Below are 16907 nucleotides of genomic sequence, written 5' to 3' on the forward strand. Positions count from 1 at the left end.
TTGACTCTCAACTATCCTTTGTTCCCCACATCGACTCTATATCTAAATCATGTTATATACATCTAAAGAACATTTCCAGAATACACACATATATCACACAAGACACTGCAAAAACCTTAATTCATGCACTTATCATCTTTAGCATCAACTATTATAATTCCCTCCTTACTGGTCTTCTCAAAATCAGACATAAACCCCTATAATTTATTTTGCATGCAGATTGATTTTACTTACAAACCGTTCTTTCTCTGCTGAACCACTCTGTCAGTCTCTACATTGGTTAACTGTTTTTCAACTAATCCAATATAAAATTTGTCTACTAACATACAAGGCCGTCAACAAAATTGCACCAACATACATCTCCTCATTTGTCTCAAAATATCTCCCAACTCGACACCTCCTTTCTGTACAAGATCTGCGTCTCTCTTCCACTCTCATTACATCCTCCCATTCCCGGTTACATTACTTTTTTCAGGCTGCTCCCACTTTGTGGAATTCCCACCCTCGCACAATAAGACTTTCCTCTTGTCTTCAAACCTTCAAGCGTTCTCTGAAAACCCACCTTTACAGACAAACTGATGATAATCCTTAACCAGCATCTTAATCTTCCTAGGTTACCTTATTATCACCCTCTACACAGCTAGCACAAGAGAACAACACTCTGACCAACATTGCTGTGTGACTGATCACACAGCCCACTCAATACTTTATACCTATGCATTCTAGCTGGACCAATGGGCAATATGATGTAGCACGTGCCCTTGTATTTCAAACTTCCATTGTCCCATAGATTGTAAGTTTGCGAGCAGGGTTCTTCCCTCTCTGGCTGCCTGTATTACCCAATATTGTTTTATTAATGTTTGTTCCGAATTGTAAAGCGTTCCAGAATTTGCTGGTGCTACATAAATTGATGATGATGATGATGATGATGTGGGTGTTGTTGAGTTAATGCCAGGGATGGTTGGAGTTTTCTAAATTTCATGTACCCATTTGTTTTATAATAGGGCCTCCAAGGATCCAGACAAGCAGCAACTGATCTAAACAAACCAGCAGCCACAGGTGATGAAATTGACAAGGCAGGTAGGAGGTAGGAGAGAGCATGACAGTCTGCCAACTGTCCTGAATCTGGTGGGGCAAACCTGAATTTGGGTGACTGTCTTGCATAGTCAGGATTTGGTCAGACTACAAGGACAGTTGGGAGGTATGTTCTGCTTCGTACAGTACTGCTCGTCTTAACCCCCTGTCTTAACTGGTCCAGACCCCCCAATACCCCCTTTTCAGTGCTACATGGAATTAGGTGGGCCCCAGTCATTGGTTTCACGGGTGACCGGTGGGCCCTTCATGCCCTGGTTCGACACTGGTTGTTGTGAATAAAAGGATTGTGGGATCTTGTGGGCGGGGCTTCCAACACTGATTAGCAGCCAGATGATAGCTAGGGCTGGTGGGTTTAGCTAGTGTCAGAAAGCCGTGCAACATTTGATGATTATGTTACAGAGTTGTTATGACAAAATAAAAAATAAAACAGCAACTGGTTTCACTTAAATTATATATATATATATATATATATATATATATATATATATATATATATATATATATCTATATCCTACCTCTCATGTTTTTTTCTGGAAATCTTAGATCTGGGGGTAATATAATCAAGCTGCGGGTTTGAAAAAGTGGAGATGTTATCTTCAGCAACCAATCAGATTCTAGTTGTTGTTTATTTGCTGCCTTCTACAAAATGACAGCTAGGATCTGATTGGTTGCTGTAGGCAACATCTCCACTTTTTCAAACCCGCAGCTTGATAAGTTTACCCCCTGGTGTCAGATAAATATAACAAGTCTCTCACAATACAACAGCTTAGGTAATATGGGAGACCTAGTTGCTGGTTAAAGATTTTGTTAATAAATATATGGAATGTATAAAAATAGAAAAGACAGAATCTAGAAAAAATTCTTCCCTAATTTTATCTATTTTTCTCTATATAAAAGACTAAAAAACATATTAATTCCACTGTCTCCATCTTTCCAGTGAAAAACAAATTTCCTTGAAATGCTAAAAAAAAAGTTATTCTCATAAAATATAGGCACCCCTCTATTATACCTCCACCAATGCTGAAACCCTCCAGTCTTGAAGTTATTAAGGAACATGATTGTGTCCCACTGCTTTTGAGCAACAGGAATCACAGATAACGTCATAGAGATCAGTGGATGATACCTTTCCTATCTCTTCATAACATATAATTAAATACCCATCATCTTTTAGAGCTTTGAATAAAAAGCATTCATCATAATTTAAAACGTGTCCGTGTCATCTCCGAGTCTATACAAAAGAAGTGTTGATAACTGCAAACAATATTAAGTGCCCCCCGACTTTAGAGATTACATATTTGTCAGGTTTCTCCGGTAAGTGTTGTGATCTTCACTAACAGCACCCAGAGTCTGTACAGATAGGACCCAGCTTGCCTTAGGTAGCTCTATAGGAGATGTAGGGTTGTCCTTGGCAAGATCACATTTGCCAATATGTTTCAATTTCCTTCTTGGCATACCTGCTATATCCTGAAAGCTTTCACTAAAAGTTAAAGCAAACATGCCAACAATACAGTTAAAGACATTAATGGTAACATGCGGACACACCAGGCAATTCATTATACCAAGTTGCACCTATTTGACTTCCTAGATCATACTTATGCATATGACTAATTCCTGGATATGGAAAGTGCCCCATGCAAGTTCCATATTTGACCACTTGTGGGGGTGCAGACTCAGATGAAAATGTTCTGGTGGAAAGAGCAAAATCTTCCCATAAGAATTTTGGCTACTATTCTTTAGAACCACCCCCTTAATTATCTACAACATTTGCATAAATAAGAAATCCCATTTGAAGTACGCCTGTTAGTGCAAAAGGTTTAAACCGCTTATGGTGGACCACATACCATACCATCTTTTACCTTTGCCAGAGTTAACTTAACAAACTAAAATAACGACACAGAGACTTGAATTGGCGTTTGAAAGGTCAGGAATTTATTAAAGGCGAACCTGCTGGGAAGTTGGTGGCAAATCTAAACAGACCAATTAGCATCCAGGCCACACCTACCAGTTGTAAATTCCGTCCAAACTAATTTGGACCCGACTAGGCGTAAAATGCCAAACTCCCCCATTTGGCATATTAGCTGAGGCCCGCCCGCCTAAGCAGAGCCCCCTAACCCCGAAAGGCTATTCTGACTAATTGCCCAATCCCTTTAAGGGGAGAGTGCCTACTACGAATTAAATATACCAAATTGGCCGCTGATTGGGCTGCTTACCGCCACAGCTAAGGTTCCCCACCAGGAACCGCAGCCCCCCACCAACTGACCTCTCATAGCCAAACAAGAAAAACAAAAAATCTGCTCTATAAAATATGCCATACCCAAATCAGACAAGTATACACCATCGGGTCTATAATACTGTGTCAAAACAGCCCTTATGGAAGGGTAACTAATACAACCACCACCTACTTCTTGAAAGATCTTCCGCACTGCCCGATTTACCTTCCCACAAGCTTTCTCAATCTGAGCTGGTCTATCCGCCCCTCTCCAATTGCGCCTAGGGATAATGTCTGACCCTACAAGGTGAACCGTTGGCAAATGTAATTTAATGCACTCGACATCCAATTTTATCTGTTCAATAAGCTCTAAACTGGACCACTTACCCAGGTCATTCCCCCCAAGATGAATAATAAGTTCTGAAGGGCGCCCAAACCTACTCTCAGAGTCTTTCAGAATATTCAACAGAGACGCCCATTGCATACCCCTAACACCTATCCATCTTATTGAATCTGCCCATGGAAATTTGCTGAAATTATGAGCATGGCCGATTTTACCGGCCCAGAAAATAAATGAATGGCGACCAGCCAAAAAACCATTCCATAAAAACTCAGCAGCCACCCTATCAGGGTACCAACCCAGCCATTTCCCAAGCTCAACCTATACAATGAGCGATGCCGCCATACCGAGCCGCGCCTCCAGTGGCGGGTCTATCCATAGGGGCTGGACCGTTCCTCCTGGGACACTCTCTCCTTGGGTGACCCCCACTGCAGGCTGAACATACATGCCTAAATCTGCAGTCCGCACCTCTCTCACAGGAGCCCCCGTTGAACGCGAAACACTTCCCCTGAAAGGGCTGACCAAACCGAACCGGGGGCTGCCTCTGTCTTGCCACACCCACATCAGCACCAGCCATTCTCGGCTGTGTCACATCCAACCAAACCTCCACATCTTTACACCCGAAATCCATCAACGACATCCCATCTTGTGTCCTCCGGAAGGCCTCATTGTACCGCCTCCACAGAATACCCCTGGATCGGGCAAACATTCCCTGTATCAAGTATATGTACTTAATCACATTCATATGCTCAGCTGGCCTGCTTTCGAGATAACATGCAGCAAAAACTATGAAGCCCTCCAACCAACTCTGAAAATTCCAATATGCTTCCTCCCCCACGCCAGAGTGTGATCGTGTTGCTGTTAAGCCACCCTTAGCCTTTTTTGTGATGACAAACATATCCACAAACCGACCGCCATGTATCTTACTGCTCCTGATATCACGCAGGACCGCTGTATTAGCACAGCGCACAATATCACCTCCCGAGGTTCCACTGTCTTCCTGGGGCTCCACACCTCCAACCTCCGCCTTACGGCGGGAACTAGACAATTTCCTCCTCAGGAGCCTCACCAACTTTGTGTCTGCACTCTCAGACGTCGCCGGAACCTCACTCTCCGAGGCTGAGGAACTGAAATCAGAGCTAGAACCAGACCTCCCGCTTACATGCTCACTGATTACACAGGCACCTCCTGCCATACTGGATGATGGGCCCACCGTGGCCGATGATGCAACTTCCGCATAATAAGCATGCCCAGATCTCCGACCCGATCTCACACGCCCCGGCAAACCTGCAGACAGGGAAACAGAAAAAGAGCCCTCCGTCCTGGGACCCCCGGTTTCCGCACTCACAGGCAGTGCCAAACTCTGATGTCTAAAACTCTGGCCAGATGCCACTACCGCACATGCTTGCCGACTCTGTGTACTTGGCGTCGCCGTGCAAGGAACGGCTCGAGGACCCGCCAGGGAGGACGCTGAAACCTGCCCCGAAACTGGTACACCAGTCATCAACTGCACATCGCTAGACCCTAACAGCACTGACGGTGAGGAGACAGGAACCTGAGGACTCTCCGATCCTGCCGCCCCAAGGGTGACGGCCCCTGTGGAAGAAGCACTTGAGGTTACTACATTACCCGGACAGCCGGGACCAGAGAAATACGGCCCATAAGCCGATGGAGGAGGAAAATAAGTCGGTGAAAATCCACAAGGTGGGTATGAGAATGGAAAAGGAAAAGCCGGAAACCCTTGACCTGGCGGCCCCCTGTCCATACTAACCCCTTGCCACTGTAAGGTAGACTGATGGAACCCTGTAGCTTGCACCTGACTAGCCCCGTATCCCATTGCACATGGAGGATAATATCTTGCCCCAGGGAGGGCAGACATAACTGTGTGCCCTATAGCGGCATTGGGGTTGCGCCTAGGAGGAAAAGGCATGTGTCCCCCCGGATATAAAGCGCCCGACCCCGTTGAACAAACTGTAGTTTGAACTCTGTGTAGCAGAAACTGCAGCACCTGGAGGGGGAACAGGCAAGGGAAAAGAAATGGGAATAGGGTACTGGGGCAGAGGGGGAGGGAATGAAGGGAAAGAAATCCCAGGAGGAAAGGATGCCCCGGAAGAACCAGGGATGGGGGGGAAAGGGGAGGTAGAACTGCTGTGCCTGGGACAAAGAAGGAAAGGAAACTTGACAGGACTGGATGTGATGGGGGGGAAAAAGGGGGGCCGAAACACCCGCCTTTTTTGGGGGGACAGCCAAAGGAACTTGCTGACATGTCCTGGCTAAAAGCTGCAGCAGGAGCTAGCCGACAGCCCGAAAATATGGGGGGGGCGGGGGTCTCTGTCACCTCAATAGACCCCTCCTGTAAAATGGTAGTGCCTGCAGCATCTACCCCCTCCACCAAAAGGACCGCTGGGTCCCTGGGGGGGAGGATCAACAGAGTCCCCCAAAACATTGGAGCGCCCGCTACTAAGATGGCCGCCGGAACCTCTGAACTTGACTGCGCATGTGTGGCCGGACGCGCGCGCCCCTGTCCGCGCGTATGCCGCAGCGCATGCACAGAAACCTTCCTCAACGCCACAGCCGCAGTGGACGAACCCGACCTACCCGCTCCCATCCCGGAGAGGGGGGCAGGGGAAACCATCTGCGGTAAGTCCCGGAGCTGGGCTCGCCGCTTGTAAAGGGGGACAGAGGGAAGGGCAGCCTCAATCATGCGATGGGGGGGACACGGACATGCTTGGCCCGGAGCATGATGGAAAACATAAACAAGGGAGGGAGGGAGGAAAATGGAAAGAAGGGGACCCGGAAAAGAGCAAAAATAGGGACAAGGAAGGAATAAGCAAAGAGGCAAGGGAAAAAACAGGGCAGAACTAGAAAAGTATAATAAGGGAAAGGCAAAATCAAAGACAAAGCACTCTAACAATAAACCACTATAAAAACAGTATAACACAGCATATAACAGTATCACACAGTATAAAACATTATAACACAGTATAATACAGTATAAAACAGGTTTTTACAGCAATACTCACCAGGACAGCAGAGCAGTATATACTCACTCAACAACTCCAGACGGCAAGAGGAAGTCAGATCCTTTTCCTATATGTTATAAGCCACCTCTGGAATACTAGGCCCTCCCCTTCCATCTCTACTGATTGGGTGACTCAGATTTCTACCTCCACCCAGATAAGTTAACTCCTGTTATGCCTGTACTTTTTCCTCTGCCTGCCCCCGCAGAGTTTATATCACCTCGGTCTAATACCATCCCTCTGTTATATTTCTCATTGAAAGTACTGTTGGAAGAGTGATATGCACCACCTCAGGTTGTTCAGTGGGGAGGTAAGTACTGCAAGCACCCACAATAGCGGGATTACACCTCTGAATGTATCTCTCATATTCAAGCCCCTTAAGATCCCAATACAAAATGTCATTCCTGCATGTGAACACATAGTGACATGCTTCCCTTCACCAACCTCACATTCAGCAAGGAGCACACTACTGTATCAATCACTAACATTTTGTACCTCTCACAGTTCCTGTTATCTTGGTGCATTAAGCTTTGCAATAACCCTTATTAATATGTTCATTAACAAAAAGATAGGCATATGAAATCAGAGAAGAGTATTTCCTGTAACATACTGTATTTGCACTTTTGTTCGTGACCCTTTTTGGATTTAAAATTTTGTAATACTTGTATAAAAGCTAGACAGTTGCTTAAGACTATGATAAAAATTATTGTGATATTCATGTTTCAGTTTGCAAAGGGAGGATGGAAAAGTGAGTGTATGGGCCATAGGGTTGTGACTGACAAATTATTACTATTAGAAGATAAATGTCCATTTGACATAGATGCTGATTATGTCTATTGTATGTGTAATATAAATGCAAAGCTTTGGTGCTTGTCCTCAGTGTCAGACTGGCCAACAGTGGGCCCCACTGCCCGGTGAGGCTGTCTGGCCACATTTTGTATTAGGCTAATAACTGAACGAGCAGGCAGGTGACTAGCATGTTGACTACAACCAATCGACGCACAGTTCTTCTGCAAAGTTCTACAATTAAACACATTTCTAGTGGGTAATGTAATGTACCACAGTGTTGGGTGGTTTACGTCTAAAATAAATACATGTAACAGAATGCTTCTTTAATCATTGGATTGGCAGTTACATTTATGATTCTAGTCTACTGTGTCTCAAGATTTTTCATACATACTGCCTGTCTCTCTTACATTTATTTGTCTTCTATTTGTGGAAGCATAGTGTCTCTTACATTTATGGATATATACTGTCTTACATTTGTAAATGTATAATATCAATATGTACTCACAAAGTATACTGTTTGTCTCACATTTATGGTGGAAAAACAGGTTTCCAGTGCTAAAACACACATAGAAGCCAAATGTCCCTGGATTACAGGCCTAATATGACAAGAGTTGCCATAAACCGAATGTACTTAAAATTATGTGTGTGTGTGTATCCTGTTATGCATTTACCCATTCAAGGTTAAGTCTTCTGCATAGCCAGCCAATAATATCCATTGGGAGGTTCCACAGTCTCCACTATATAGTCTCCTTCCCAATGCATACTGAGTTTCTTGGTTTCCTGCACTGTATACCTTCCTCCCACCCAGCTATTGTAATGTTGTTTGTTTTTCATGTTTGTACTAAACTTTTCTTTCCTACAGAGAGGGCACAGTTGGTAGGAGAGGATCGCAGTCAGCTACTATTATGCATATGGTGTTACCAATGATTGGTAGGTGTCACTGCCCCTTCTAAGTAACATGATTCTTGGGGGTAAATGTATCAAGCTGATATTTTTTCGGTGATTTAAAATCACCACAAATTGCGAGAGATAACCGGAGATTTGATGTGCAAAATCGTCATATGTATTAGCCAGCGATTTTGACTTTCCTAAATCCAATCTCTTACATTTAATCTATAATTACATTTGGGTCACTAATTTATTCTTAAATAAATTGTCCCCTATAAGGAAATTCATAATAATTTTTGCCACTTTTCAACAATAAAGTTGGTTTATTGAAACCTCCATTGTGACTCCTGTTATATTAACATTGCCCTGCAGTGTAACAGTGATGTGTGTGCCAATCTAGCTTATAGAAAGAAGCGTGTTGTATCTGGCAATTTTGAATGCAAACTCGGGCGAGTTTGCAAAATTGCAGCTTCATACATTTGGAGATTTGTATAGCTAGAGTGGGAAAAATCAGGATCACGAGTTTGAAAATGGCGATTATGATAGAAACACATCTCTGGTGATTTTACATCAAATTGCTGTTTAGTAACTTACACTCACCTGAGAAAATTGCTGGAAATTCAAAATCACAGCTTGATACATTTACCCCCTGGTTATTTTGTGTGGAGGACTGCCCTGCACTTGTCACTATTTTCAGTATTCATGTAGGCAAATCAAAATAAAACTGTAACCTTTGCCAAATCTAAATATGTGTCGTCGTGGTTATTATATGGTAAATATCCTAATAATAAATGAACATCAGAAGGAGGTTGGCTGCATTAAAAAGAGAGACATCGACACTATGCAGTTTATGTTATAAGGTTAATCAGGGCCAGACTGGGACTAAAATATTAAGCCCTAGCATTTAAAACAAACAGGCCCACCTCTGTTGATGATTTGAAAATAAACCGTTTGCTGTCGACAAGGGTGGGGCCACATTGTGTTGGGGGCATGGTCAACATGGGGCATTGATACACAATTATAATAAAACATTACATTTATCACGCCTTCCTCAGCCACATCACGCCACTCCCCCAGACACATTATGACACCCCCAGTTAACTGTACTTATCTATGCTGTTAACATCCATCAGGATGGGAACTTTCTGTAGAGTGAGCAGGGAACCTCTTAGTCTCACAGTATTACCAAATCTCAGGAGATTTAGAGCTCCTTGCCTTGCTCTGCAGGCTGTGTCCTGTCTGGGGACTGGGAGCAACTATCACCTTCCTCCTGCTAACCAGAGCTGGATTAAGTCTCAGGGGGCCCAGAGCACTTAAGACAGTGGGGCTTCTATAATGTAATATGGTTATTAGACAAATACACAGGCAATACTGTGTGCACTACTGTTTGGTGCACAGAACTCTGCCTTCACAAGCATTACAGTGTGAAGCAGGACATACCTCCCAACTGTCCTACAAAAGGGAAATCCAGTAGAGTAGTCACCAAGCCAAAGTCACGTTACAGAATGGGTCACACAGAGAAAGAAGATGGTCGCCAAGCCAGGTCAAAACAGTAAACAGGAAGCAGGATACTCAGGGAAAACAAGGGAGTGTGGAAGCCAGGAACACTGGTGGTGAACCTGTTACTCTGGCACCCTAATGGCACCAGAGACAGGTTTAAATAGAGGGCTGACTGCAGTGATTGGCGGAGAGGAGGAGGCGTCACAGGAAGGAGAAGCGGCGTCCCATTGCCTAGCAACGGGACTGAGGACAGGGAGCATGCGCCCGAGTACCCGGAAGTGAGTCCCGCGGCAGCCGACAGAGAAGTCAGATGTCCGTTCCCCGTCTGACAGGGAATCAGCGGGGACGGCGTCTGACAGTACCCCCTCCCCTCCACCCTCTCGGAGAAGGATTAACTTTCTTCAGAAATTTAGCAAGAAGGCGAGGAGCATGGAGATCGGCCTCCGAGACCCAAGATCTCTCCTCAGCACCGTAGCCCTTCCAGTGTACCAGGTATTGAGGTTTGCGCTGGAAGAAACGTCTCTTCAGAATCCTCTCGATCTCAAATTCATCACCTAAAGATGTCTTGACAGGTGGAGGAGGAACAGGTTCTTTAAAAAATTCGTTGAGAATTAGAGGTTTCAGCAATGAAATATGAAATGTGTTATGGATCTTGAGAGACAGAGGTAATGAAAACTTGAAGGAAATCGGATTGATTACTTGTGCTATGGAAAAGGGAGCAATAAACTTAGGAGCCAATTTCATGGATGGGACTTGAAGTCGAAGGTTGCGCGTAGACAACCAAACACGGTCTCCTACCCTCAGGACTGGAGCAAGTCTTCTATGAAGATCAGCCGCTTTCTTCTGTCTCTGTAGTGAAGTAGACAGTGCTTCTTTGGTTTGAGACCAGATTTGAGAGAAGTCATGGATGAGAGTATCAGCCGCTAGTACTAGAGAAGAGGAGGCTTCGGATAAGAAAGGAGGAGTGGGATGTCTGCCGTAGATAATGAAAAATGGAGAATGCCCAGAGGAGGAATGTAGAAGATTGTTGTGGGCGAATTCGGCCCAATACAGAAGATCATTCCATGTCGTTTGATGATCAGAAGCAAAACACTGTAGGAAACACTCCAAGTCCTGATTCACTCGTTCTGTTTGTCCGTTAGTTTGGGGATGATATCCGGAGGAAAATTTGAGACTGACTCCAATCTTATTACAAAAAGCTCTCCAGAACTTAGCGACAAATTGTACTCCTCTGTCAGAGATGATCTCTTGAGGACATCCATGAAGATGGAAGATGTTCTTTAGAAACAAATCTGCGAGTTTAGGGGCTGAAGGGAGACCTTTACATGGAGTGAAGTGTGACTTTTTTGAAAAGCGGTCTACCACGACCCAGATGGTATTGTAGCCATTGCTCAAAGGGAGATCATTGATGAAGTCCATTGTAATGCTGGTCCAGGGAGAATCCGGAATAGGCAGAGGAAGGAGAAGACCAGGAGGACTTTGTCTTGGCACCTTATGGCGTGCACAAACCGAACATGCAGATACGAATTTTTGAACATCTGAAGCCAGTTTAGGCCACCAATAGTATCTGGAGAGGAATTCTTTGGTTCTCATGTAACCGGCATGGCCGGCAAATTTGGACTCGTGAGCCCAACATAGTAGTTTAGAGCGGAGATGAGGTTCCACAAATGAACGCCCTGGAGGGGGAGAGGTCACTTAAGAATTGGTAATGGCCACTGTTTGCATTGGATTTAGAATCATTTTGTTGTCTAAACAAGTGAGAATACCAGTATTATCAAAGGACCTGGAGAGAGCATCGGCCTTGGAGTTTTTGGAACTGGGACGGAAGGTAAGAATGAGTTGGAACCTGGCAAAGAAGAGAGACCAGCGAGCTTGACGGGGGTTAAGACATTGTGCCTCCTGGAGATAAGTAAGATTTTTATGATCTGTCATGACCGTGACGGGATGTAAGGCACCCTCTAGTAAGTGGCGCCACTCCTCAAGGGCAATCTTGATGGCTAATAATTCCTTGTCACCGATTCCATAATTTATTTCAGTGCTAGAGAATTTCTTAGACAGGAATCCACAAGTCTCTAATGTTCATGAAGAAGATCTCTGGGAAAGTATTGCTCCAATTCCGACCGAAGAAGCGTCCACTTCAATGAAAAATGGTCTCCCCTGGTCTGGCTGTTTGAGTATAGGGGCCGAAAGAAATGCTTCTTTAAGAGTCTTGAAAGCCAATATGGCTTTGACAGGCCATGGTTTGCTGCAGGCACCTTTTCGAGTTAAAGCTGTAATAGGACAAATAATGGATGAAAAGCCTTTAATGAACTGCCGGTAATAATTGGCAAAGCCGATAAAGCGTTGGGTAGCTTTGAGACCAATAAGTAATGGCCAGTTAACAATGGCCTCCACTTTCTGCGGATCCATCAGCAGTCCGGTGCCTGAAACTATGTACCCTAGAAATGGAACTTGTGAACGCTCAAAAAGGCATTTCTCCAGTTTACAATATAAGGAATGTTTCCGGAGACGAGAAAGAACAGTCTTGACATGGAGACGATGAACATGTAAGTCAGATGAAAATATCAAAATATCGTCCAGGTAGACAATCACGAATTGATACAGAAGATCCCTGAAGATCTCGTTGACAAAATCTTGAAAAACTGCTGGGGCATTGCAAAGTCCAAACGGCATAACTAAGTACTCATAGTGCCCGTCACGGGTGTTGAATGCCATTTTCCACTCATCACCCTTCCGAATGCGGATCAAGTTGTAGGCCCCTCTGAGATCTAATTTAGAGAAGATTTTGGCTCCTCTGATCCGATCGAACAGTTCTGTAATTAATGGGAGCGGATAGCGGTTCTTGATGGTAATATCATTAAGACGGCGGTAGTCTATGCAAGGTCTAAATGAACCGTCTTTTTTTTTTTTACAAAAAAGAATCCAGCTCCTGCTGGCGAGGTAGACTTTCTGAAAAATCCTCTTTGAAGGTTGTCTGAGATATATAAAGACATCGCCTTTGTCTCAGGGAGAGCCAGGGGATAGACTCTACCTTTGGGAATGGTTTTGCCGGGAATTAGCTCAATGGGACAATTCCATGCTCGGTGTGGAGGGAGAGTCTCTGCAGCGGTCTTGCTAAACACATCAATGAAATCTAAATACGGCTCTGGTAGTTTGAGGTGAGAGTCCAGAGAGAGACAAGGAAGTTGTTTAGGAGGAAGTATTTTCGAGAGACATTGATCGAAACATGAGGAACCCCAGGAGGTAACTTGAGCGTGAGCCCAATCGAATTGTGGTTAATGTTTTCTGAGCCATGGTAGCCCTAAAATGATGGAGTTAACGGACTGTGGGATAACCAGGAACTGAATCCACTCTTGATGGAGAACCCCTACCTGCAACTGAACTGGAGCAGTAGTGTCAGTGATGGAACCGTTGCTGACACGGTTACCATCAACTGCAGTAAGAACCAGGGGTTGCGGCAATGGAGTGCAGGGTATGTGAAGCTTAGACACCAGAGTGGCAGAGATGAAGTTTCCTGCAGATCCGGAATCCACAAATGCAGAACAACTTAGGGAGGAATCCGAGAATTTGAGGGTGACAGGCATCAGAAAACTGTTATCTTTGGAAGGAGAGGGAGAGTGAAGACAGGAACCTAGAACAACCTCCCTGGTGTTGCCTAGGCGGTGAAGTTTTCCGGCCTCTTGGGACAAGAAGATAGCAGATGGCCGGATTCTCCACAGTACAGACACAGACAATTCTTGATCCTGCGTTCCCTCTCATTCCGTGAGAGGCGAGAGCGTCCAATTTGCATCGGCTCTTCCGTCGGGAGAGCTGGGGATTGAAAACGAAGAGCCAAACGTACAGTGCGACGACATTGGACCCTCTCCTGAGAAAGCTCTTGAAGGCGAATGTCTACCTTGACACACAGAGAGACCAAGTCGTCAAGCTTGGACGGAAGCTCTTGCGAAGCCAGTGCGTCCTTGATAGGATCTGACAGGCCTTGCCAATAGGTGGCGGTGAGAGCTTCATCATTCCAGCCTAATTCTGAGGCTAAGGTATGAAACTGAACAGCGTATTGGCCTGCAGTTAAGGAGCCTTGGCGAAGAGCTAACAGACTGGATGCAGCCGAAGACACACGACCAGGTTCATCAAATACCCTCCGGAAGTTCTCAATGAAAGTATCAGAATGAAGGAGGGATCCATCTCTTCGTTCCCACAGTGGCGAGGCCCAAGCTAGGGCTTGTCCCGTCAGGAGGGAAATAATGTAGGCTACCTTAGCTCTCTCAGATGCGAAGTTTTCCAGTGTAAGTTCAAATTGGATGGAACACTGATTCAGGAATCCACGGCATCCTTTGGGATTACCGTCGTATTTCTCTGGGGTTGGAATCCGTAGTGTTCTAGAGGTAGCAAGTACTGCGCTTGGTGGTGCAGCGGCCGGAGCAGGATCAGGAGCTGGAGCTGCTGCCTGAGAAGTGCTCAGGGAATCCAAGCGGGAAATCACTCCTTGTAAACACTGCAAGAGTTGTGCTTGGTTGGCCTCCTGCCGTTCTACCCGTACTCATAAATGGATCTCGGGATGAGGGTTCTCCGGTACCATCAGTCATGGCCAGAGTAAACTGTCACGCTGTAGGCCTATGAAGGCTGAAGATAAATAGACACTAACCGGTATTAGCGCAACTGGTCAAACAGGTGCGGAGTCTAACGTGCCCCTGGTGTTCACCAGGGACCCCCGCAAGGAGGTTTGGACTTCGCAGCAGAGAGCATGCAGGTCGCGGTCCTATTAGCCAGTTACCAGTGTAGCGTAGAGAGGTCAGACGGTTCCGGGTCACAGCAATCAGGTATATCAGGTACAAAAGGGAAATCCAGTAGAGTAGTCGCCAAGCCGAAGTCACGGTACAGAATGGGTCACACAGAGAAAGAGGATGGTCGCCAAGCCGGGTCAAAACAGTAAACAGGAAGCAGGATACTCAGGGAAAACAAGGGAGTGTGGAAGCCAGGAACACTGGTGGTGAACCTGTTACTCTGGCACCCTAATGGCGCCAGAGACAGGTTTAAATAGAGGGCTGACTGCAGTGATTGGCGGAGAGGAGGAGGCGTCACAGGAAGGAGAAGCGGCGTCCCGTTGCCTAGCAACGGGGCTGAGGACAGGGCGCATGCGCCCGAGTACCCGGAAGTGAGTCCCGCGGCAGCCGACAGAGAAGTCAGATGTCCGTTCCTCGTCTGACAGGGAATCAGCGGGGACGGCGTCTGACAGCTGGGTCACAGCTCTCCAGGCTTCTCTGCTCACATCACTCCAACTTCTACTGTCGTGTTGCCTGGCTCATCTACTCTGTGACTCGGTTGCATTACAGGTCGTAATATTCAAGCTGCTTCATCTCATCTACTTCTGTTGGCTGAACCGTCCCTGCTGCACTGTTATCCATGTACATAGTTGTACTACGAGGTATTCCACTTTGGCTGCACTTATTATGATTACTTTGCTTGCTGGACTGTTACCTCTTTTATCATGCTGCCATATTTGTGGTTCCAATTACCTAAGCTGCATTTGTCATTATCATACTGCTGCTGGACTGTTCATGCTATTACTACTATTGAATATGCCGTTATATTACTAAAGCTGTATTTATTCTTGTTACGCTGCTAGTGGAATGGTTCATGTTGCCATTTGATCTCCTTGTGTCAATTATACTAAGACTGTTCTGTTCAACCTCTAGTCATCATTAAACCGCTAATTGTATTGTTCATCCTGCATCTGTCTTGACTCCGCTGTTTGGCCTTAGAACTTACATCTCAACATCACCAGTGTGTATATATATTATTCACAAGCCTCTCCCCTGGGACCTTGCCTTAACACTCCTGGTAGGGACCGTGACCTGTGGGTGAACGCCGCTAAACCCAAGTCACCCTGTGGTGACCCTTGGTGAAGACCATTCGTCTGTTAGACTACGCGCCCTGCTAGGAGTCACATCTAGTGCAGGTCCAAGAGTCCAGAGTACCAAACTGTGACAGTATGGCTTTTTGCAGATGACACAAACATATGCAACAGGGTAGACCAAAAGGGGTAAAATAAATGATCGATGAGCTAGGCAGAGTATAGGAATGGTCAAGACAGTGGCGACTACGGTTTAATGCTAAAAAAATGCAATATCATGCACTTGGGTCTCAAAACCCAAAGGCAAAATATAGTATTAATGGCATTATAACGGAGAATACTGAGGACGAAAGTATATCTAGGAGTCACTATTTTAGGTTATTTAAAGGCAGGTAAGCACTGTAACAAAGCAATGAGAAAGACAAGTCAGATGCTTGGTTGCATAGTGAGAGGAATCAGTAGCAGACAGAAAGAAGTAATAATGTCACCGTATAGGTCATTGTATGGCCTCATCTAGAATACTGTGCTCAGTCCCGGAGAAGGATATAAATACATTACAGACTGTACAAAGAAGGGCAACAAAAATGGTGCATGTCCTACAGCACAAAGGTTACACAGAAAGACTAAAATATCTTAATATGTATAGCTTATAGTAGAGAAGGAAAAGGGGGATATGATAGAAACTTCCAAATATATGTAGGGTTTTAACAAGGTAATGGAGGGAATCATTCTTCAAAGGAAGAGAAGTATTAGAACACGAGAACATGCACTGAAACTGGAGGGAAGTAGGTTCAGAGGAAATTTGAGGAAAAACTACTTCACAGAAAGATAGTAGATACGTGGAATAGCCTCCCATCGGAGGTGATTGAAGCTAATATAGTAGAACAATTTAAACATGCTTGGGTTATCCTTAAAAGGTCTAACAATCAAATAAGGTTTGAGGCTACCATAGGTTAAAAATTGGGCAGACTAGATGGGCCAAGCGGTTCTTGTCGGCCGTCAAATTCTATGTTTCTAAAGTTTAAAACTGAACAATTTTTTTTGTTACCAAACCAATTGCTTTGAATATATTATAGTATACAGTATAATTTTCATTTATTCGCTCCCTAAATGATACTTTACTTATGCAAAAAACAATGGTGTGAGGAACTAAAATATTTTCTTATATTAAAGAAAATCTGAATTCTTTCGTTTGTTTTTATTTTCTATCTGCTA

This window comes from Mixophyes fleayi, chromosome 1 (genome assembly GCF_038048845.1).
Source record: "Mixophyes fleayi isolate aMixFle1 chromosome 1, aMixFle1.hap1, whole genome shotgun sequence".
NCBI lineage: Eukaryota > Metazoa > Chordata > Amphibia > Anura > Limnodynastidae > Mixophyes > Mixophyes fleayi.